The sequence below is a fragment of the Schistocerca nitens genome, chromosome 3, assembly GCF_023898315.1.
Source record: "Schistocerca nitens isolate TAMUIC-IGC-003100 chromosome 3, iqSchNite1.1, whole genome shotgun sequence".
Taxonomy (NCBI): Eukaryota; Metazoa; Arthropoda; class Insecta; order Orthoptera; family Acrididae; genus Schistocerca; species Schistocerca nitens.
Window position 1 is genome coordinate 153,465,769 of NC_064616.1, and position 25,119 is coordinate 153,490,887.

The 25,119-nt window shown below is 42.0% G+C and overlaps 1 protein-coding gene across 2 annotated transcripts in view; it reads right to left on the reverse strand.

Annotated features, from left to right (window-relative positions):
• The window catches only part of LOC126248096 (neurogenic locus protein delta), a 1,462,003-nt gene that overhangs the window by 825,481 nt on the left and 611,403 nt on the right, over window positions 1-25,119 (reverse strand). The gene's annotated exons all lie outside the window — the stretch shown is intronic.

The window sequence follows — 25,119 nt, forward strand, 5'->3', positions numbered from 1 at the left end:
CTATGTTTTTCGGTGGTATGAAGATAATAATGGTTAATGGTGTGATTTAAAAACGCGTTGATGAGCCCAAAGTTCCTCTCATACGCGATATCCACAGGATTTAGAACAGAGTATTTACACGTATCTCTGCGCTGGGCCAATTACGTGAGAATAACGATTTCAGCAGCACCGTTAAACTGATTCCTCTTCTCTGAAGCGCATCACAGAGTTTCATCGCTTTCGGAAAAGGTGTGTTCCTACGAGTGACTAACAACGAGTCGCAAAAAAAAAAAAAAAAATCTGTCTTGTATGACAGTAACAGAGTGAAAGAATTCACATTCACTGCCGCCCGTATAAATCGTCGCAGTCAAAAATAAAATTTTGCAGCTGAAAGCAACATATGAACTTCAGCAGCGACTGAGAAGCAATTAGATGCTATAGAGATAAAGTCTGAATTTATATTCCGTAACGACGGGGGGAGGTAGAAGCGGTGAGTGCTCCAGAGCAGTAGAATACTGTTTCAGGAATACCAGAAATCTCTGCCAGTTAATTAAAAGAACGGCGGCTGAGCACTCCCGTAATAGAGTTACAGTGTAACTTTGTTAGGAGAGTTTCAGTAATTAAGCTTTTAATTGGTCGTGCCTACTGGCAGTAGGGCCCGTCACAATCTCCGGTCACCCGTACACACTCCAGCAGCCTGATGCATACCCCGTTTCCCGACAAGTCTTGATGAGAACACAAAGTTCCTCTTTTCTTCAAACTGTAGTTGCAATGTCTTCCTTGAACTGGTTTCCTGCTGCGTTTGTCTGTGAAACGGCACTGTAACATCTTCATAATTTTCATACAACAAATGAGCAAATACTTTTCAGATATACTAGGCCTTCAGAATACTGTTTCATCTGACCGTCACGCATTATGTCATCGGACACTTTTGTCGGTACTTGTAAATACAAAACACATCTGCTGTGCTTTATTTTGCCAAATTTATTGTATTATACGCAGAACGACTCCACAGAAACACAGGATATTAGACAGACGATCCGCACCTTCATAAATTAATATTCTCGGAGAACTGTAGTGTATTACTGCTATAACGAATTATTCGCCATCTGTTCGGTTGCCATATCTCAAAAACAGCCTTTAGGTGATAAATTCAAACGTTGCGTTTACTATTTCTTCACACGGCTAACTCATCTTCTTACCGACGTATGAAACTTTACTGTAATTTCTCCCAGTTATCTAGGTGAATCATTGTTGAAGTATCGTGTCCTTTTTTTTTTTTTTTAATTTTGTCTCCGTTACAAAATACGTAGGTTTGGATTGCAGTACTTTCACTTACGAGTTTACCAGCTAGACCCAGCAGGTAACCTGATGACTTTCTTGTTTCATATCTCCTACAGTTGGTTAGAACTCTCAGGTGTGAAGACAAAATACCAAGCCGGCCGGGGTGACCGAGCGGTTCTAGGCGCTTCAGTCTGGAACCGCGCGACCACTACGGTCGCAGGTTCGAATCCTGCCTAGGGCATGGATGTGTGTGATGTCCTTAGGTTAGTTAGGTTTAAGTAGTTCTAAGTTCTAGGGGACTGATGACCTCAGATGTTGAGTCCCATAGTGCTCAGATCCATTTGAACCATTTGAACAAAATACCAAATGCTTCTACAGTGTCTTCACTTGTGACACGTTTCAAATACTCCAGTCTTAGGTCAGAATATACAGAAACACGAGAAGAGTTCATGTGTAGAGAACTGGTCAATTTATGTCCGTTTATTAAGTGTGAGGAAAGCGAAAGGTTTGAATTCTGATTGATTAAATTAAGTCATAGCGCTACAACTTACGGCTATTCCTACTGCAAAAATATTTCACTGATGCAAATAACATTAAACAGTATTAAGCTTCTTATTCACTTCATTGTTGGATGATATACAACCTTCTGGTAATGCCGAATCAACGAAAAATATTTGTTCTCGCATTTTGTCACGTATGTTGAGCTTGCTTACGCTAGCGGTATAGTTGTTTGAAGCTACTGGTGTTTCGGCCAGCATTGCTGACTTTCGATCGTGGGACCACGGATTCGATTCTTGGCTGGGTCGGTGCTTTTTCCGCTCAGCACTGAGTGTGTGTTGTTATCGTCATCAACGCATATGTTGTCGAAGTGGCGTCGAATAAAAAACTTGCAACAGGCACCTGAACTCCCCACCACGAGACTCCCGCCCAGAAATACCGCATGCACATATCATTTTTTTATATGAAAAATAATCGATAAAATGTCATATGCAGTTTAATCTTTCTCTCTACAGAAACCATTATACGAAGAAGACTTTTCGGAAATTCACGCTCTGGTCAGTGCCATATTCCAGTACTTTAACTATACTCAGGAATGAAATAAGTACATATGAAAAATGCTACTGATCTTTGGAAGCAAACAGAAACTACCCATTTGAGTTTTACAGATCGTTTGAATGAGGCAACTTACTGGGAAATTGTACAGCTAAAATGATGATAACTGTTCTTCAGTTGCTTTCATATACGACGATGTGGGCAGTACTTGCTTATCGTGATTATTGTTCTAATGGCAGAAGAGCTTGCCGAAAGGTTCTGCTCCGGTATTACAGAATTGGAAAACTGTTCTTTCTTTTGTTTCATTGCCTTTGATCGGACGACAGGGGACTCAAAAATGTGGAGTAGGGAGAGGCAGCGGAGGCATTTCCTAGTGAATGCTCGATTCTTCTTGAGTACACACTGTTATCGGCTGGCATAGCACGCGCCAGGCGTTTCCTTAGTTGGGCCATGTTTACACAATCGTGTATCCCTATCAGTGTGACACAAAATGTCACGAGAATCTGAAACAGAAAACATAAACTTAATTTTTAGGGAGATGGTCCCACTAAGGACATCAGCTTAACGAAGTAAGAAAGACGGGCAGGAAATAAAGTTCTCTTCAGCTAGGAGGCTACGTTAATGGGGTCTGCGTAATTACGTGTCATTATTTAGCACTGTTTAGACATTCCTGCATCAGAGGACCTAATATGAGTTAAGGATTTTAAATTCATTTTGTGCCACCCTCTTCCTACAGTCTCATAAGTGGGGGTGACGGCTTCGAGTTAATGTCTGGCGGAGGCTGGGCATGGATTTTAAATTCACCATTACTATGTGTATGTAATCTGTAGCTGAAACACATAATACATTACAAATTTAACGTTTGGTGTGCAGAGAAACTATAAGCGACCAGGCTTTAACCAACTGCCAGTAATCACAGTGATCTTAATTTATTTTTTTTAGAGCTCCAGTATTTATGTTAACGGGGCTACAGCTTAAAACATTACGACGTGCTTCAGAAGCTTTGTTTCCATAATGATTTATTTCATTCATTGATGCTTATAAGAAATTAAACTAGACAACTGCCTTCATACGAATTAATGTCCATATTTTTATAATTACGTCTTTATGGTCTGATATTGTCTGCTGTTTTATGACCATAATTAAAGGCTGTCGCGTTTTCGATCTTGATCGATACGTCGTCCCTTATCCTCGTGTCACATTAATTAAGATTTTTTCTGTTAATTCACAAACTGGTACGAATTAAAACGGTTTTACAACTCTCAGTTCCCAGAGACATGGATCAAATAGTACCTGAACGGTGTATTACACTGTACGCAATGTCGTTTATGTAAACCATCCTTTGACATACATGACAGTTCGTTTAATTTTGATGTTTCTCTATGCGCGTTAGGAAAATGAACATAGGTGCATTTTAAAAAATTCATAAAATATATATACGTAAAATTTAGCGCAAAGATGCCTTAAGACAAATACTGTCAGGGTTCTTATGTTCGCTGCAGAAAACAGTAAAATATTTTGAAAAACGTCAAACAAAATCACGTACGCGTGCCTGTATGTGCGTGTGAACATATGTGACTCGTGCCTGTGTATTTTTCAGTGCGTGAGGAGCTGACTTCGGGCTGACTGATTCTCAGTTACCTTGGAAAATAACTTCCCATCATCGCTCGTCAACCGTCAGTCACTGCTGAGGGCAAAGAATAGCTGCTATCTCTGGTGGGAGTGTGGGGGCGGCAGGTTGGCAGGTAAATCCACAGGTGATGTGAATTGAAGCCTGTTGATGGCCGGGTTTCGGTTTCCTTGGAAGGAAGCGATTATAGCAAGCAGTGCGGCAGCTGGCGCAGCAACTGACGGCCGGCCGGAAGTGGCCAGCTGCGCATCTGTTATCCTTCCTCCGGCCCCAGCCAAAATACGGCACACCACCTTGCTAAGGTTCCCACGAGGGGAGGAGCGCATCGATATTATTTATTTCAACGGCATGTATTCGAATCCCATGTATTTCTAGAAAGCCAACTCGAAATTACACTGGGGGTAGTCAGATCAACACTGCAATGCAATACATATGCTCGCTTGTAGTGAATTCTATATTAGGGACCTGTACATCCAAATAACGAAGTAATTAAATCACTGATCGAAGGTGGAAATTCATGTTTTGTTGCTATGAAGTTCTTGTTAACAATCCAATGAAAACTGATATCGGTTTTCATGTCATAATAATATACAGATAATCAGGACATAAAGACTGCACATAACAATAAATCTGTTACATTTTACATAAAAATAATGATAAATTCGTGTAGCTCAATGGCCGAGTGCAAGTCTTTCAATCTGAGGCCCCTTCGGCGAGTAGCGTGTCCCTAATCTGTCCCAGGTAACTAACCGGGAAAAGTGGCCATACAATTTGACGTGTAATCTGAGCAGTGTATAGTTCACGGTGACAGGTGAAGGCTAGATTAAGGGCAGACTGAAAATTTCCGTTGCCCGATAGTGTTTTGATCCTGCAAAGTTTCTATTTCTAGGCACACGCTTTACCGCTAGCCCAGACGCCCGACATTTTTCACATATAACCACTGTATTTCTGTTGTTCTTCTTGATACAAACACACGAGAGTCCCTCCCTGCCGTGTCCTCTTAGGGGTGTAAATCTTCTTTCCCCAATACATAACTTCATCAGCGACTAACTCATGCTGTTCATCATTGTCATCTTCAGTGCCTCAAAACACGTCTTCTGCTTCAGTTTCAGCTCGTCAGTAAAGTTTCCTGAGAATCGCCTCGTTATTTTCAGCAAGGCTAAGTGATGGAATGAAAAAAAAATTATTCGCATCTTGAACCTGTATGTTTTATAATTATTAGGCCATTTTACTATTATTATTATTATTATTAAAACACTAACCCACGTATTTCGTCCTAAAAAACTTCAGAACAACAGAAATGCGAAAAGAAACACTTACAATACCACTATACTGTGGCACCTGATGTCCCAACAATGCTGCTATAAGAAACACAACCACTTCAAACAAGTTTTAACCTGATATTGGACAAGTCTTTCCTTGCACAAAGGTCAGCTGGAATCTGAAGTAACACATTGTGGCTATCTCTCAGACATATAAAAGAGAAAACTGAGTAGGAAGCAAAGTACGACACTAGTACTATAGTATGCCAGCGTTAAGGAAAGCTCCACCGCAATGTGAGCGTTTAGTACAGTACTGAAAAAATAGTGGAAAACATCTAATTTAATACCATCAACTTTTCGGATGTTTCGGATATAATTACTTGCATTCAACTATTTCAGTGGCATTTGATTCAATTCAAATACGCGTTTCAAGAGGCAGAGTTCTCTTTTTGGTATTAATAAAATAAAATAAATTGAAAACACATTTAGCTTTTGGTCCTCGTTTTTCATAGAATGGTCCTCTTCATACAAATATTTGCATATATGAACATAAGCTGTACATGCAAAGTGGTACCTAGGGTATAGCAGCTCACTTCTGTGTCTAAACACCAGGTAATGAGTCAAGAGAACACTCTACACATCCGGAAGTAGAAGACACGGCCTGTTGCGCGGTTGCAGAGTGTAAAACCAACTATATTATGTAAGACGAGGACTAATAGTCCAATGAGATACCTGTCTTTAGGGATTTATAACACAGGGTGGTCAGAAACACGCTGAAAAGCTTGTGACAGGGTTGCAGAGTAAGTTATGCTGAGAAATACTTGTTAGGCAGAACATTCGATATATCGTTCCTTTTCCGAGTTAATTGGCATTGAAGTTAGCGAATTAGGCCGTTCCGCGAGGAAATTCGAGCGGACCGCCAGATACAATAAGTATCAGCTTGTTGTCAGAGCGTAGCTGACAGCACACGACACTGCTCAGCGTTTGACTCGGGTTCGATCCTTACTACGGTCCCATGTTCACTTTTTGTATCGCTCTCTTGTTCGGTTTTAGGTAAACAAACGAAGAACACATTTGGTGACACAGCCTGTGGCGGGCCGCTTGAATTTACGCTAACTTCAATGCTAATTAACTCGGAAACGGCGCAACGTATCGAATTCCTTTTTTAACAGCTTTTTCTCAACACAACCTACCTTGCGGAACCCTTACAAGCTTTTCAGGCTGTTTATGATCATCCTGTATAATATATGTATCACGTAAAAATGTTTATGTATATATTTAAACATACTTGTCATATACGAGGGGCGTTCAGAAAGTAAGCTCCGATCGGTCGCGAAATGGAAACGACTATGAAAATCCGATAAAGCTTTGCACAGATGTGTTGGGTAGTGTCTCTAGTATAACCCCAGTTAGCATCACGTCGCTCTTCTCATTTCTGAGCTCGCAGTGAGTGCGTAAAGATGTCTAGAAAATAGTGTCTGCCGCCAAGTACGAGGGCCTGGTGAGAAATTTCGCCTGAAGCTATGCAGCTAACATTACATAACTGTCGTGCTGTTTCTTCTTCAAGACAATTCTCAGCCGCATTCTGCAGGGGCAATGAAGATGCTCCTGCATCGTTTTCAAATGGAAATGTGAGATTACCCACAATACAGTCCGCAATTGTCTCCCCCTGAGTTTCATCTCTGGTCACATGAACCGCTGTCTTTGAAGACAACATTTTGACACAGACAACGAGGTGTAGGCCAGCGTGGAGAATTGGCGGAAAGCACTGGCGGCTGCCTTCTATGATGAGGCTATTGAAAAGTTGGTACATCGCTATGACAAAAGTCTAAGTCAGAACGGCGACTACGTAGAGAAGTAGCTGAAAGGTGTAGCTAATTGTTACAAGTAAAACATTTCTGATGTTCACTGTGGTTTCAATTTGGCAATCAATCGGAGCTTACTTTCTGAACAGGCCTCGTACATTAAGCAATAAAATTTAAAATGTATAAAATATACACAAACGTGAAAAGGTAGTACATTTCGCTCATCCAGAGTTCAAAGTATATTTCAGCAGTCTGCTTAATTTCATAAGGTTCTCCTGAGTTTACCTTCGGGGCGCGTCCGCTAGCGGGGAGTTCAAAAGGTGCTCATGGTCTGAATTCCACCACACTCACCCTCTCACGGTGTATGTAATTCCATTTGCTCAAAAGTTGTTTTTGATAGTCCCCATTCAAAATACTCCACTGCCACCGGTCCAGATGGGAACTCATGGGTAGAATTTCCACCTCCTTAAGAGCCTTTGGACATTGCTGTAGCCAGAGAGATTGTATGGGCACTAAATTTGTAAAATTTCGCTTTGATTTTTGGATTGAAGATTGTGTAGCGTGTGACTCTTGACATTTATCTATTTGTTCAGTTCTTTTGAGCTCAGGAGCGATTTTCTGATACGTGCCGACGCAATATTCGATAATGAATATAAATGATCTACTCTAGTTGGTTTTAGGCACCAAGTTATTTTTCTGGAGGTATCTTAAAGGACCATCTCAATTTTCTAGGCGTGCTTGGAACTCTCCAAAACCCGGCTTCCATACACTGAAGTGTGGAGCTCCCATAACTGAGTCATTTGATATCTTTTTAATAAGTCCCCATGTTTTCTTATTACTGTGCGTCACATGACTGTGACTGTATCCACCGAGTCGCGCGAGTTTAATTACCGAAAGCTGACTGTAACTCCTCCCCAACGTCGATTGTTTCGGTAGAGGGGAGATTCTTATCACAGATATTATAACATTTTTAATAAGCATCCTCGTTTTCCTTTGTAATGCCAGGTAAACTCACTGTCCTGAACCCCCTGGGGAATGTTTTAAAAAAATTCCTTAATAATGTATACAGAGCTGTGGTAGTGCTATTGTTTGGGTTGGATCCGTATTTAGTCGATTCATCAAGTTTGTTTCTGAAATCTACCCATTCTACCCTTTTGAGATTATCCCTTCTTCTCTATTTTATGTCTGCAGGTTTGATAGCAAGTCGTATTTCCAATTTAATTAGTCTCTATTGAGGTTTCTGAATTGGTTTCGGAACTTCCTTGTGACTCAAGTTGCTCAGAAGTTTGATCAGCCAAATCAGATCACGGCTGTAAACGTTCCACTACCTTGGGCAATAAAAGGACGCAGGTTGCTTAGGGTGATTGATCAAACTCATTCGATTATCCCCTACCCACTGCCCAAGTAATTCACCATCTTTATTGTCGTAACTATATCCATATGAGTACCGCAGCAGTTAAATATCCCTGAAAATCTCAGTGGTTTTATTCACTCATATATGTTGGGATTGGGAGACATGAGTCGAAAGACTCATCAGTGGGCTTATATCTAGATATTATTACATTGTTAGTCAATTCTGTTGTTATCAGTTGATCATTATTGTGTTTGAAAGTACCACTTGCTGATATTTGTAGATATTTCCTTATAAAAATAGCAATTCCACACTTTTCGTGTATCGTCTTATTTACGAGCCATATACCAACAAAATTTGGCTTATCCTGCAAGGGAGCCCTATGGGACTCACAAAGTGAGTGCAAACGATCTTATAGTAAAAGCATTGTGTCTTAAAGAGCCTAATTGAATTGTGTCAAGCACTATCAAAGTGGCTAAATTACTAGTTTTGAAAATCATAAAACATTGCGATGGTAAAGGGAACAGTTTTTTGAAATTTCTTGTAAGGTCTTATGAGGCCAAACTGCTGAGGTCATCGGTCCCTAAGCTTACGCACTATTTAATCTAACTTAAACTGACCTATAATAAGGACAACACACACCCTCATGCCCGAGGGATAACTCGAACCTCCGACAGAGGGACCCGCGCGGACCGTGACAAGGCACCCTAGACCGCGGGGCTACCCCGAGCGGCACGGAGAACAGTTGCTTCCGGTTTTATGGAGAGAAAAATGGTCCTCATTCACAAAAAGGAAAACTGCGGCTCATTAGCGTTCCATAATAACACAACTAGTCTCACGACCATCGGACTAAAGAGAAAAAAATGAAGACTACTGATGTTATGGCTTATTGGTACACTGACGGAAATAGAAAGTGTTACATTACCTTAGCAAACTGGTACTTGAGAAGTTCCATGCCTGTGGAATATATTGACTAAAATTTTATCCTTAAGTGAGCTTAGCATCAATATTTACAGTGCAGGAAATAAGCATTGCTGCTGATAAAGCATAGTGTGGATGCTAAGTGTCTCTTATTGCACAAGAAAGTTTCAGGTAGAGATCTCAATACGGGAGCTGCGAGTGCGCCTAAACGCCATCTTTCGGACTTCGAGAACGGTCGAATCATTGGCACAACACTATATCACAGACAACAGTGACTTGCGTAGTGTAGAGCCAGAGACAACAAGCACATTGAGTGGTATTCTGTGGTGGTCGCTTCTGTTTTTGACAGGCAAATCGAAGCCAGCCGTAGGTGACCGGGTGGAATGGTCACCGGTACGAATGATGCTTGAGACACATACGTCTCCAGCTCCAGGGATCATGGTGTGTGGAGCTTTTGAATATGATAACATGACTTATTTGGCCGGCCGGAGTGGCCGTGCGGTTCTGGGCGCTACAGTCTGGAACCGAGCGACCGCTACGGTCGCAGCTTCGAATCCTGCCTCGGGCATGGATGTGTGTGATGTCCTTAGGTTAGTTAGGTTTAATTAGTTCTAAGTTCTAGGCTACTGATGACCTCAGAAGTTAAGTCGCATAATGCTCAGAGCCATTTTTTGACTTATTTGTTAATGTTTGAAGGGAGGCTGAATGCTTGCTAGTATGTGGCAAGAGGTTCAAATGGCTCTGACCACTAAGGGATTTTAACTTCTGAGGTCATCAGTCCCCTAGAACTTAGAACTACTTAAACCTAACTAACCTAAGGACATCACACACATCCATGCCCGAGGTAGGATTCGAACCTGCGACCGTAGCGGTCGCGCGGTTCCAGACTGAAGCCCCTAGAAGCGCTCGGCCACTGCGGCCGGCTGTGGCAAGCAAGAGGAGACGCTGAGTGCTTGCTAGTACGTGGCAAGAGCGTTCCATACCTTTTTACACCAAATGGCATATTCTACCAGAGTAATCCTGGACCCAAGACTGAAGTTCACACCAAAACACCATGAGAACTGTTTGATATGTGGGATGTGGCGTAAAGTAGACGTATTCCAGCCTCCAGACAGTAATCTTCATAAACTGACACAGTAACTGGTATTACTAGGAGAACAGAACCAAACAGGGAACAGTGGCTGTTGCTGTAAAATAGTCCTTAAGCGACGACGATAACGACGATGACGGTTAAGCTGATAATTATAACTTTGAGATCGTACATCGTCCAGTACAAGAAATTACACTGTATGAAAATTGTCCAAATGTCACTCACAGATAGATTCGATATGTCATCATGTCTAGATTAAATATTTATTCCTACACATGTTTATGAAGGTTTTATCGCGTTAAACCGACTCACATATGTTTTTCCCGTTCTTTAGCGCGATAACTTTTGCGTGTACATTTCTGAAGGTGTAACAGAAATTTAATTTTTATCAGGCGTACATGAAATAATTTTTTTTTTTTTTTTACTGATGCCATCTTAGTCTCACTTCAAATTTCTGATGTTTCACTGTGGGTTAGATATAGAAAGCCAAGGAAAAAACATTTCTCACAAGGGAACCTCCCCATCGCACCCCCCTCAGATTTAGTTATAAGTTGGCAAATTGGATAGGCCTTGAAAAACTGAACACAGATCAGTCGAGAAAACAGGAAGAAGTTGTGTGGAACTATGAAAAAAATAAGCAAAATATACAAACTGAGTAGTCCATGCGCAAGATAGGAAACATCAAGAAGAAGAGCTCAGGAGCGCCGTGGTCCCGTGGTTAGCGTGAGCAGCTGCGGAACGAGAGGTCCTTGGTTCAAGTCGTCACCCGAGAGAAAAGTTTAATTTTTTATTTTCAGACAATTATTATCTGTCAGTCCGTCCGTCCGATGCGAGGTAACTGCGCCGTAGTATGCGGACGCTACACCTAAACAAACATCGAAACACACGACGTCAGTCAACTACAGCGCACGGAAGAGAGTATTCCTGCTAACGAGGCTCCCTGGCTGGCAGTTGACTGTTCGCTGCTTTGGACGGACAGATAATTGTCTGAAAATAAAAAATTAAACTTTTCACTCGAGGGAAAAATCGAACCAAGGACCTCTCGTTCCGCAGCTGCTCACGCTAACCAAGCTGCTCACGCTAAGCACGGGACCACAGCGCTCCTGAGCTCACACATCTGCTTGATGTTGCCTATCCTGCGCATGGACTACTCGGTTTGTATATTTTGCTTATTTTTTCATAGTTCCACACAACTTCTTCCTGTTTTCTCGATTGATCTATGTTCATTTTTTCAAGGTCTATCCACTGTGCCAACTTATAACTAAATCTGATGGGGGTGCGATGGGGAGGTTCCCTTGTCAGGAGATACATTAACCCATCTTGCGAATTACAGTTTCCTCACGAAGTTTTAGCTAAGAGTAGTTGTGAGTTAAGTTGTACAACGTGAACTATATTGATAGCAGAGTGAGATGCCATCTGCCAGGGGAATCATTCATCCGAGGACATGCTGGTTAACTGCCCGGCGAGATCGTTGGATCGCCTATGGGTGTCAAGACGAAGTTGGTCGTGGAAGCCCTAACCAGCGACCATAACAGGAAAGAGATTGATGCCATGCTTCCATCAATGCATACCTGGGGCTGTAGTTAATATTTTACAATGAAAGTTCATGATTTTTTCTATGAAAGAAAGAGACCGCAGAGACGCTAGCATGGCTGTTCACATGACGATTCAACTTCCACATACTTCACCTGTCAGCCAGTGAAATGTTGAATAGGTTATCGGTTGACCCCCTGCTAACTTTCATTCTCTATTTAGTATTGTCATCCACTGATTTCGAATGAAATGGATTTGTAATGCTGTTCGTCAGGAAAAACTGAAACTTCTTTGATTCGATAACACGCCATGTAGGAGATATTGTACCATAGTGTGTGTCGCATTCCGAAGATACTGATTTTGGGTATCTAGTGTTGATTTATCGAAGACTGAATGTACTATTAAGCTGTTGTTAGTGTTCCTGGGATGATTACAAAGATGCCACCAAGACCGCGTGCAATAATTTCGTACAATAACTCTTATCTACTTGCTTTTCACTGCATGATTGCCAACTCAGTCTGAAAACAGTCCCTAGGTTGTGAAACAGCCATCGTCTAATGCATCCTTTCCGTTCGGAGAGGTAGTCGAACAAAGAATGCAGGACGCCTTGTACAGAATTTGGAAAGTTGAGTAAAGTACTGACGAAACTGAAACTGTGAAGGTGGATTATGAGTTGCACCTTGTTACTTCATTCGATAAGAGCCTTGCCCACGAAAGACAATAGTACAGGTTAGGGTACCGATGCAGTAAATAGTTTTCAGCTGACAGGAGTATACAGACAATACGTTCTTGCATCAAGGCAACCAGTAGCCTTTAGAGAACTACATTATATGAATCCAGGTCCGCCTATTATACAAATACTGTTGTTTGTAAATAACCAAATATGTTTCAGTACATTTCTGCCATTATCAGTGGGTACTTTTAATCAGTTGCATAAAATGCATACGTGTTTTAAGTACTAATCATGCTAGAGAAATTAGACCTGAAACCAGTTTCGGGAGGACGATGGTTCAATCCCGCATCTGGCCATCCTGATTTAGGTTTTCCGTGATTTCCCTAAATCGCTCCAGGTAAATGCCGGGATGGTTCCTTTGAAAGGGCACGGCCGACTTCCTTCCCCATCCTTCCGTAATCCGATGAGACCGGTAACCTCGCTGACTGGTCTCCTCCCCCAAAACAACCCAACCCTAAAACCAGTTTATGTCTATTGTAGTTATTACTTTATCTGTTACACTGTTGCGTTCTGTAGGCCCCCTCTATAGATTATTATGTATCACTTAGTTGAAGGTAAGTAGTTACCGGTATTTAATAATGTAAAGAGGGTCCAACAGAACCAGACAATGTAAAAAATTAGGTACCAACCACAACATTAGTAAAGTGTTTTAGCCCTGATTTCGTTAGAATAATTAGTGGATCAGTACTTATTCACATTTTGCAGAACTTGATAAAAGTATCCACTGATGGTGGCAGAAAGCTACAATAACATGGTTTGGTATTGTTTGCACAACAGGCGAACCTGAGTTCCCATAACGTAGTATGCAATAATGGTTGCTGCTAGAGATCCATAGCCAAACGACGATTATTCGAGAAATGCCTTGGAAATTGGCAGTTGGCTCCGCTTCCACACTGGTATAGGGTGCCTGGCCTTATACGAACGCCGTAGGTTTCTGTTGTAAGAGACAATGAAACCAAACACAAGAGTGTTTTCGTCTTCACGGACATCGTAGATCATCTTTGCTTTCATTGTTGGCGAAGTACCAACTAGTCATCGCCAGATAAAGAGTACCGCATCTAGGCTTACGCTGGAGGCGTTGAACCCAAACAGTAGGCAGTTAGTTGCCTTTACAGAAAGAAGGAGCACCCGCCAGCAAAGCTACGCATTGTGCTGTATCGACTGAGCTGATTGAAGGCCACGACCGCAATACTCGTTTTTCGTCTTCCGCGGTGAGGTCTCTTCGGAGGGCTTTCTTTTTGCCGCATTGTTCCATAATGTGGCCATTGAGCGAATGTGAGCGTGCAGGATGTGAAGGCACGAGCCCCGCAGTCAGGCCCCAGTGACAAGTGCCAGGCGGAGCGTGTTCTCCTCGTTAGTTCCGGCACCGCACGCCGCCGCCCAAGGTCACGGAGCCACTGCCGCTAGCGTGCGCTATGCCACGGCCGCAACGACAGCTGCGCCGACGCCGCCGCAGCCATTCACGTCTGCCACCACCTGACACGCCATCTAGAAAACCGACGTAACGACAATATCTAAGAACGAAAGACATCTACGAGATATGAAAGACTGTATTGAAGTGCACAGGCGCTCGTTTTCGAAGGAAGGACGGAAGGATTGGGTTTAACGTCCCGTCGACATCGATGTCATTAGTGACGGACTCAAGCTCGGCTTGGGTCGAGGATGGGGAGGGGAATCGGCCGTGCCCTTTCATAGGAAACATCCCGGCATTTGCCTGGAGCTATTCAGAGAAATCACAGAAAAGCTAAATTTGGATGGCCGGACGCGGGTTTGAACCGCCGTTCTCCCGAATGCAAGTCCAGTCCGCTGGCTTCCGATACGTGAAATGAGTCATTCTGTGGCTGATGGTGAAAGCCGGAAGTATCCTCTGTAGGAGCCAACGGGAGTGCGATACAACAATTGTGTGAAAGCCAGAAAGTGAGGCCCAGAAAGCATTGGACGCAGGCACCCAGGAAAATGCCGTGTTCCTTGATTCCGGAAGCCATTCGTTACAGTTTCGCACAAAATATGACAGTATGGCACGTCAGACCAACTGTGTCACTGGACTGAAGTGTTTGTGGAAAACAGAACATAGCATGTCATCTGAACGTAGGGAATTCTTCATATGTTAAAGTAACTTCGCGCCTGCTCCAGGGGATTATTATGGAACATACCTAATGGCCATTAAAATTGCTACACCACGAAGACGATGTGCTACAGACGCGAAATTTAAGCGACAGGAAGAAGATGCTGTGATATGCAAATGATTAGCTTTTCAGAGCATTCACACAAGGTTGGCGCCAGTGGCGACACCTGAAACGTGCTGACATGAGGAAAGTTTCCAACCGATTTCTCATACACAAACAGCAGTTGACCGGCGTTGCCTGGTGAAACGTTGTTGTGATGCCTCGTGTAAGGAGGAGAAATGCGTACCATCACGTTTCCGACATTGGTAAAGGTCGGATTGTAGCCTATCGCGATTGCGGTTTATGACATCGCGACATTGCTGCTCGCGTTGGTCGAGATCCAATGACTGTTAGGAGAATATGGAATCGGTGGATTCAGGAGGGCAATACGGAACGCCGTGCTGGATCCCACCGGCCTCGTATCACTAGCAGTCGAGATGACAGGCATCTTATCCGCATGGCTGTAACGGATCATGCAGCCACGTCTCGATCGCTGAGTCAACAGATGGGGACGTTTGCAAGACAACAACCATCTGCACGAACAGTTCGACGACGTTTGTAGCAGCTTGGACTATCAGCTCGGAGACCATGGCTGCGGATACCACTGACGCTCCATCACAGACAGGAGCACCTGCGATGGTGTACTCAACGGCGAACCTGGGTGCACGAATGGCAAAAAGTCATTTTTTCGGATGATTCCAGGTTCTGATACAGCATCATGATAGCCGCATCCGTGTTTGGCGACATCGCGGTGAAGGCACTTTGGAAGCGTGTATTCGTCTTCGCCCGGCGTGATGGTATGGGGTGCCATTGGTTACACGTCTCGGTCACCTCTTGTCCGCATTTATGGCACTTCGAACAGTGGACGTTACATTTCAGATGTGTTACGACCCGTGTCTCTACCCTTCATTCGATCCCTGCGAAACCCAAAATTTCAGCAGGATAATGCACAACCGCATGTTGCAGGTCCTGTACGGGCCTTTATGGATACAGAAAATGTTCGACTGCTGCCCTGGCCAGAACCTACTCCAGATCTCTCACCAACTGAAAACGCCTGGTCAATGGTGGCCGACCAACTGGCTCGTCACAATTTTCCAGTCACTACTCTTGATGAACTGTGGTATCGAGTTGAACCTGCATGGGCAGCTGTACCTGTACACGCCATCCAAGCTCTGTTTGACTCAATGCCCAGGCGAATCAAGGCCGTTATTATGGGCAGAGGTGGTTGTTCTGGGTACTGATTTCTCAGGATCTATGCACCCAAATAGCGTGAAAATGTAATCACATGTCAGTCCTAGTATAATATATTTGTCCAATGAATAACCGTTTATCATCTGCATTTCCTCTTGGTGTTGCAATTTTAATTACCAGTAGTGTAAGTTTTTCACAATATACGTAAATGACCCAACAGATAACGTCGAATGTTTTATGATGCTTTTACCGGATGATGCTGTTGTACACAGAGAAGTCACGACGCTAGAAAATTATAGCGAAATGCAGGAAAACCTGCAGAGGATCGACGTTTGTGCAGGGAGTGTCCATTGGCCATCAACACAAACAAATGTAACGTCCTGCTAATACATCAACAGATAGACCCTTTAATGTAAGATTACACCATTGCAGAACAATCACTGGAAGCAGTTACGTCCACAATATATCTAGAAGTATGCGTATGGAGCGATTTAAAGAGGAATGACCACATAAAACTAATAACGAGTAAGGCAGATGCCAGACTGAGATTAATTGGAAGAATGCTCAAGAAATGTAATCGATCAACACACAAAAAACACCTGTTCGACCAATATCTGAATGATGCTTGCCAGTATGGGATCCGTACCAGACAGATTTGATAGAAAAAAACAGAGAAGATCGAAAGGAGTGTAACAACGTTTCGTCACAGGTTGATCTGATAAGAGCGAAAGCGTGACAGAGATGCTCAGAAACTCTAGCGGCAGACGCTGTAAGACAGGCGTTCTGCATTACGGTATGGTCTATTGTTAAAGTTGCGCGAGCGAACGTTCGAGGAGAGTCAACAAATGAGTTGCTTTCTCCTACGTACGTCTCATGAAAAGACCGTCAACATAAAATTAGAGAAATCTGAGCCCAAAGGTAGCCTTGCTTACCACCAATCGTTCTTCCCACGAACCTTACGCCACTGTAACAGGAGAAGGGGGAAGTCACACTGGTACACAAGTACCCTCCACCACATATCGTAAGGTGTTTCGCGGAGTATAGATGTAGATGGGAAGGATGACGGACAGAAGAATAAATAGTGCTAAGTGGCAAAAGAAATATTTGAATCGTGACAGGGATTGAATATTGATGGGGACGTCTTTAATAGCTAGATTGACAAATGTAATTGGTCGAATGCCGATCTGTCCAGTTCCAGAGGCAACTTTCAGTTCTAGAACCAAAGTAATTAGCCCTGTCAGGACTTCACTTTTGAGCTCCATGTCGTAAACAAATAGAAAGTAGGCCATACACTGGTCACCGAATTTGAGCTTTTTAGTATCTCAGTCCAAACATTTGAACACATTTCCCCCTGGTTAGCGCAAACAAGATTTCTTTGTTCCCCAGGAGAACTCCTTTGGATGTTGCTGTCTAGCCTGCTATGAGGTGTTCATCAACTCTTACCAGGATTGTGGGATATGTCTATTGGTACAATCTTCGATACACAAGGTTTTTTTTTGAATGATTTGCTATTGTTTACCATAAATTCTGACGTTTCCTACAGTCCGGCAACTGGTATATCACCTATAAACAAACGTTTAACAATCGTCAAATAAATCCATCAAATATCAGTAACATTTTTCTGGACACTTAGTAACGCCATCCCATCAACGTTGAGAGAACTATTCTGCAGTGCTTTTAAACGACTTTTTTTTTTTTTAATTCAAACATCGTTTTACTATAGAACACTGTCCGTTTATTTAAAATTTGGAGGTGTTTCCGAAACTGTATCATTTCAATGCAAAGCGTTTTAAGCACACACAGAAAATCGAATTAATTAATTAAGTCAATTACTTAAGGTATTAGAGACAATATATATACTTCCTCTATCTTATCGTGATTGATTTGCAACGTTTGCGTCTTTGCGTGCATGAGTAACAATTTGAAAGACGTAAAGACACAAACGTTGCAAATCAATCACGGTAAGATGGAGGAAGTACATATACTGTCTCTAATACCTTAAGTAATTGGCTTAATTAATTAATTCGATGTTCTGTATGTTCTTAAAACGCCTTGCATTGAAATGATACAGAACGAGCTAATTTGCAGGCTAAGTATACTTGATTTGTTCTTGTGTATGATTATACGTTAGTCCATTAAACAGTGCTAAGTTACACTGTAGATCAATTTTGTGAGAATATTAACCATTGCAATTACTCGTGTTACTACTAAAACATACATAAATTAACAACAAAAGTAGGAAATCATTGTCTTTGGCACTACCCGTACTGTTCGGTTTGATTAAAAATTTGTCTTTGTAATAGAAGTTGTCCTGAAGAAATTATTTTAGTTTTCGTTTAAATTTTGATTTTCTGCCGGTTAGATATTTTATATTATTGGGAAAACGGTCACAAATATTTTTGTACACTTTTCTGAGCCACTTACAGATTCAGTAAGTAGTAATAATGATCATGATTCTGTTTCAGTGTTGTAGCTGTGGGCATTACTACTCTCTTCACATTTTTATTGCTTATGTGTAACGTATTTCATTTGCGGGGTAAGTATATTGTAAAGTAATATTATAATGCCTAACGCCTTGCAGAGGCGCTTGTGACATGACTGTGGAGTTACATCATATATATACAGTGTGTTACAAAAAGGTACGACCAAACTTTCAGGAAACATTCCTCACACACAAAGAAAGAAAATATGTTATGTGGACATGTGTCCTGAAACGCTTACTTTCCATGTTAGAGCTCATTTTATTACTTCTCTTCAAATCACATTAATCATGGAATGGAAACACACAGCAACAGAACGTACCAGCGTGACTTCAAACACTTTGTTACAGGAAATGTTCAAAATGTCCTCCGTTAGCGAGGATACATGCATCCACCCTCCGTCGCATGGAATCCCATGCGCTGATGCAGCCATGGAGAATGGCGTATTGTATCACAGCCGTCCACAATACGAGCACGAGGAGTCTCTACATTTGGTACCGGGGTTGCGTAGACAAGAGCTTTCAAATGCCGCCATAAACGAAAGTCAAGAGGGTTGAGGTCAGGAGAGCGTGGAGGCCATGGAATTGGTCCGCCTCTACCAATCCATCGGTCACCGAATCTGTTGTTGAGAAGCGTACGAACACTTCGACTGAAATGTGCAGGAGCTCCATCGTGCATGAACCACATGTTGTGTCGTACTTGTAAAGGCACATGTTCTAGCAGCACAGGTAGAGTATCCCGTATGAAATCATGGTAACGTGCTCCATTGAGCGTAGGTGGACGAAACTAAATGAGCTCTAACATGGAAATTAAGCGTTTCCGGACACATGTCCAAATAACATCTTTTCTTTATTTCTGTGTGAGGAATGTTTCCTGAAAGTTTGGCCGTACCCTTTCGTAACACCCTATATGTTGTTGTTGTTGTCGTCTTCAGTCCTGAGACTGATTTGATGCAGATCTCCATGCTACTCTATCCTGTGCAAGCTTCTTCATCTTCCAGTACCTACTGCAACCTACATCCTTCTGAATCTGCTTAGTGTATTCATCTCTTGGTCTCCCTCTACGATTTTTACCCTCCACGCTGCCCTCCAATGCTAAATTTGTGATCCCTTGATGCCCCAAAACATGTCCTACCAACCGATCCCTTCTTCTAGTCAAGTTGTGCCACAAACTTCTCTTCTCCCCAATCCTATTCAATACCTCCTGATTAGTTACATGATCTACCCACCTTATCTTCAGCATTCTTCTGTAGCACCACATTTCGAAAGCTTCTATTCTCTTCTTGTCCAAACTAGTTATCGTCCATGTTTCACTTCCATACATGGCTACACTCCATACAAATACTTTCAGAAACGACTTGCTGACACTTCAATCTATACTCGATGTTAACAAATTTCTCTTCTTCAGAAACGATTTCCTTGCCATTGCCAGTCTACATTTTATATCCTCTCTACTTCGACCATCATCAGTTATTTTACTCCCTAAATAGCAAAACTCCTTTACTACTTTAAGTGTCATATTTCCCAATCTAATTCCCTCAGCATCACCCGATTTAATTTGACTACATTCCATTATCCTCGTTTTGCTTTTGTTGATGTTCATCTTATATCGTCCTTTCAAGACACTGTCCATTCCGTTCAACTGCTCTTCCAAGTCGTTTGCTGTCTCTGACAGAATTACAATGTCATCGGCGAACCTCAAAGTTTTTACTTCTTCTCCATCAATTTTAATACGTACTCCAAATTTTTCTTTTGTTTCCTTTATTTGCTGCACACAATTGCAATCTCTGGCGTAATGAATGTCGTACACGCCGCAGTACATTTGTTGTAATGTCGCCGCAGGCTGCCACAATACGTTGTTTCATATCCTCTGGGGTTGTAGGCACATCACGGTACACATTCTACTTTAACGTACCCCACAGAAAGAACTCCAGAGGTGTAAGATCAGGAGAACGGACTGGCTAATTTATGCGTCCTCCGTGGCCCGTGTTTGTTGCAACACGCAACTGAACGTCGGAGGTTTCAAGCGTTAACTTTAGGTTACAATATCTCCGGATGTAATTAACATTTTACGATGCAACAAACGGCACTGATTACGTATTTGTTTATATGTTCAGATGTGCTAACAAAACTAACGTGGTTCCATTTAAAAAAAACGTAGGTTTGTGTTAAAAAACATACTTCCGTGTATTTTTGTATGGTTTGTATTAAACAATTACACTTGCCCTTCTCCTCACGTTCGGTCTGTGGAGTCGGTTCGTCAGTATCTGATGTGGTTTACGAAATATATCCAGGAGGAACAAGACTTTTGGTCAGGTGATTACAGGGTTATAAATACAAAATGAAATAGGGGTAATGCAGGAGTAGGTTTAATAATGAATAAAAAAATAGGAGTGCGGGTTAGCTACTACAAACAGCATAGTGAACGCATTATTGTGGCCAAGATAGACACAAAGCCCATGCCTACTACAGTAGTACAAGTTTATATGCCAACTAGCTCTGCAGATGATGAAGAAATTGATGAAATGTATGACGAGATAAAAGAAATTATTCTGGTAGTGAAGGGAGACGAAAATTTAATAGTCATGGGTGACTGGAATTCGTCAGTAGGAAAAGGGAGAGAAGGAAACATAGTAGGTGAATATGGATTGGGGGGAAGGAATGAAAGAGGAAGCCGCCTTGTAGAATTTTGCACAGAGCATAACTTAATCATAGCTAACACTTGGTTCAAGAATCATAAAAGAAGGTTGTATACCTGGAAGAATCCTGGAGATACTAAAGGTATCATATAGACTATATAATGGTAAGACAGAGATTTAGGAACCAGGTTTTAAATTGTAAGACATTTCCAGGGGCAGATGTGGATTCTGACCACAATCTATTGGTTATGAACTGCAGATTGAAACTGAAGAAACTGCAAAAAGGTGGGAATTTAAGGAGATGGGACCTGGATAAACTGAAAGAACCAGAGGTTGTAGAGAGTTTCAGGGTGAGCATACGGGAACAATTGACATGAATGGGAGAAAGAAATACAGTAGAAGAAGAATGGGTAGCTCTGAGGGATGAAGTAGTGAAGGCAGCACACGATCAAGTAAGTAAAAAGACGAGGGCTGCTAGAAATCCTTGGGAAACAGAAGAAATATTGAATTTAATTGATGAAAGGAGAAAATATAAAAATGCAGTAAATGAAGCAGGCAAAAAGGAATACAAACGTCTCGAAAATGAGATCGATAAAAAGTGCAAAATGGCTAAGCAGGGTTGGGTAGAGGACAAATGTAAGGATGTAGAGGCTTGTCTCACTAGGGGTAAGATAGATACTGCCTACAGGAAAATTAAAGAGACCTTTGGAGAGAAGAGAACCACTTGTATGAATATCAAGAGCTCAGATGGCAACCCAGTTCTAAGCAAAGAAGGGAAGGCATAAAGGTGGAAGGAGTATATAGAGGGTTTATACAAGGGCGATGTATTTGAGGACAATATTATGGAAATGGAAGAGGATGTAGATGAAGACGAAATGGGAGATAAGATACTGCGTGAAGAGTTTGACAGAGCACTGAAAGACCTGAGTCGACACAAGGCTCCGAGAGTAGACAACATCCCATTAGAACTACTGATGGCCTTGGGAGAGCCAGTCATGACAAAACTCTACCATCTGGTGAGCACGATGCATGAGACAGGCGAAATACCCTCAGACTTCAAGAAGAATATAATAATTCCAATCCCAAAGAAAGCAGGTGTTAACAGATATGAAAATTACAGAACTATCAGTTTAATAAGTCACAGCTGCAAAATACTAACGCGAATTCTTTACAGACGAATGGAAAAACTGGTAGAAGCCGACCTCGGGGAAGATCAGTTTGGATTACGTAGAAATGTTGGAACACGTGAAGCAATACTGACCCTACGGCTTATCTTAGAAGCTAGATTAAAAAAAGGCAAACCTACATTCCTTGCATTTGTAGACGTAGAGAAAGCTTTTGACAATGTTGACTGGAATACTCTGTTCTAAATTCTGAAGGTGGCAGGGGTAAAATACAGGGAGCGAAAGGCTATTTACAATTTGTACAGAAACCAGATGGCAGTTATAAGAGTCGAGGGACATGAAAGGGAAGCAGTGGTTGGGAAGGGAGTGAGACAGGGTTGTAGCCTCTCCCCGATGTTATTCAATCTGTATATTGAGCAAGCTGTAAAAGAAACGAAAGAAAAATTTGGAGTAGGTATTAAAATTGATGGAGAAGAAGTAAAAACTTTGAGGTTCGCCGATGACATTGTAATTCTGTCAGAGACAGCAAACGACTTGGAAGAGCAGTTGAACGGAATGGACAGTGTCTTGAAAGGACGATATAAGATGAACATCAACAAAAGCAAAACGAGGATAATGGAATGTAGTCAAATTAAATCGGGTGATGCTGAGGGAATTAGATTAGGAAATAAGACACTTAAAGTAGTAAAGGAGTTTTGCTATTTAGGGAGTAAAATTACTGATGAGGTCGAAGTAGAGAGGATATAAAATGTAGACTGGCAATGGCAAGGAAATCGTTTCTGAAGAAGAGAAATTTGTTAACATCGAGTATAGATTGAAGTGTCAGCAAGTCGTTTCTGAAAGTATTTGTATGGAGTGTAGCCATGTATGGAAGTGAAACATGGACGATAACTAGTTTGGACAAGAAGAGAATAGAAGCTTTCGAAATGTGGTGCTACAGAAGAATGCTGAAGATAAGGTGGGTAGATCATGTAACTAATCAGGAGGTATTGAATAGGATTGGGGAGAAGAGAAGTTTGTGGCACAACTTGACTAGAAGAAGGGATCGGTTGGTAGGACATGTTCTGAGGCATCCAGGGATCACCAGTTTAGTATTGGAGGGCAGCGTGGAGGGTAAAAATCGTAGAGGGAGACCAAGAGACGAATACACTAAGCAGATTCAGAAGGATGTAGGCTGCAGTAGGTACTGGGAGATGAAGAAGCTTGCACAGGATAGAGCAGTATGGAGATCTGCATCAAACCAGTCTCAGGACTGAAGACCACAACGACAACATTGTAAAACGTAGTGAGCCCGTTTCATGTATAAATGTTAGTCTATTGTTTACGTTCATGTATTCATTGCTAACTGTTTGCTGCATCATATAAGAATATGTTTACCTGTGAAAGTGCTTTTCTTCGCGACAGTTTACCCGTTGACAACCAAGATGCCCAAAATATGTTTAGATTTTTGTTCCTTCGATTTCAGCCATATATAGGTTACGTGAAGTAATTTCCTGATGAGTTTGTCCTTTTTCTGATTTTTGATCTTTCCAGTACTTCTTTGTTCTTTCACTGTGTTATTTTCTTCTTTCGTCTGTCCGTACAGTAATGCACTTCCTGATGTTTTACTGAAAAACCCCGAAGTTCCTAATCTTGTTTCGAAAAGTTGGCTTCTGTATTATTTGTCCTTTCGTAACGTTATTTCTGCTTCATGCTTTATTACTTCCCTGGAGCAACTGGCTCGTATTTTGGGATTTCTGTCAAAATGGTGAAACATTTTTAGTCAGTTATTTCGGGTTCATGCGAACCAAGTGACTATAAAAAGAATTCTCATTTTTCTGAGAGCTTAAGGAAGGTTTCCTGTTTGGGTGTAGATTTCTTCATCACTTGTTCTCAACATACTCACAGTTTCCTTTGGACAGAGTATTTTTCCTAGTACCTTAATTTCCTTTTCCTCCAGCATATCCAATTTCTGCCTTTTTGGCGAAAACTTAACATCCCACTAGATAAAGGCATTCTGATTTCATGATCGTACAGTAATTGTGGATTTTTTTATGCTGATATTGATTTTCCACTGTAAATGTTCTTCATTAATTGATAAGCTATTGGCCGGCCGAAGTGGCCGTGCGGTTAAAGGCGCTGCAGTCTGGAACCGCGAGACCGCTACGGTCGCAGGTTCGAATCCTGCCTCGGGCATGGATGTTTGTGGTGTCCTTAGGTTAGTTAGGTTTAACTAGTTCTAAGTTCTAGGGGACTAATGACCTCAGAAGTTGAGTCCCATAGTGCTCAGAGCCATTTTTTGATAAGCTATTTCGATTTTCCAGTCTCTTTCTTTTTCGTTTAAATATTTAATAAAAAGATATTTTCGCGCAAATATACGAGTACTATAATTGAGCTAAAAGTGTCATATTTACCATTTGCAAGGCGTTGAGTTCAGAAAGTTTTCTTCTGTTGAGTACTTAGGCTCAGCTCTCAGTTGCTGTAAAGTCCCGATGATTCTGAAAAGCGAGAATTTGCAGTTCCCCAAACGAAAACGAGGAACTGTCCACAATTCGTGGTCGTCTCCACCACGCATGTGAGTGGTGAATGTATAAATTTTGAGCGTCGCAAAAGCATCTCGTAAAATGGAACGGACCGTGAGCCGCGGCTATTCGGAATTTCTCGCGCGGTATTTTTAGAAAGGCAGCAAAACGCGGACGGACCGCGACGGCCTTTGAGGAGTGCGGGACGCGATGGCACTTCCGCCGGTGCTTCTCTCGCCAACAGAGCCCCTCTATCTCACGGTCAACGACCGCGCAGATTCCATAACAGCGATCTGCTCCGCCGATAGCAAGTGGTTCTAAATCACTGATCAACCTTTCCAGAATCATATATCACTTTTCCCTGTTAGGTGGAGTACTG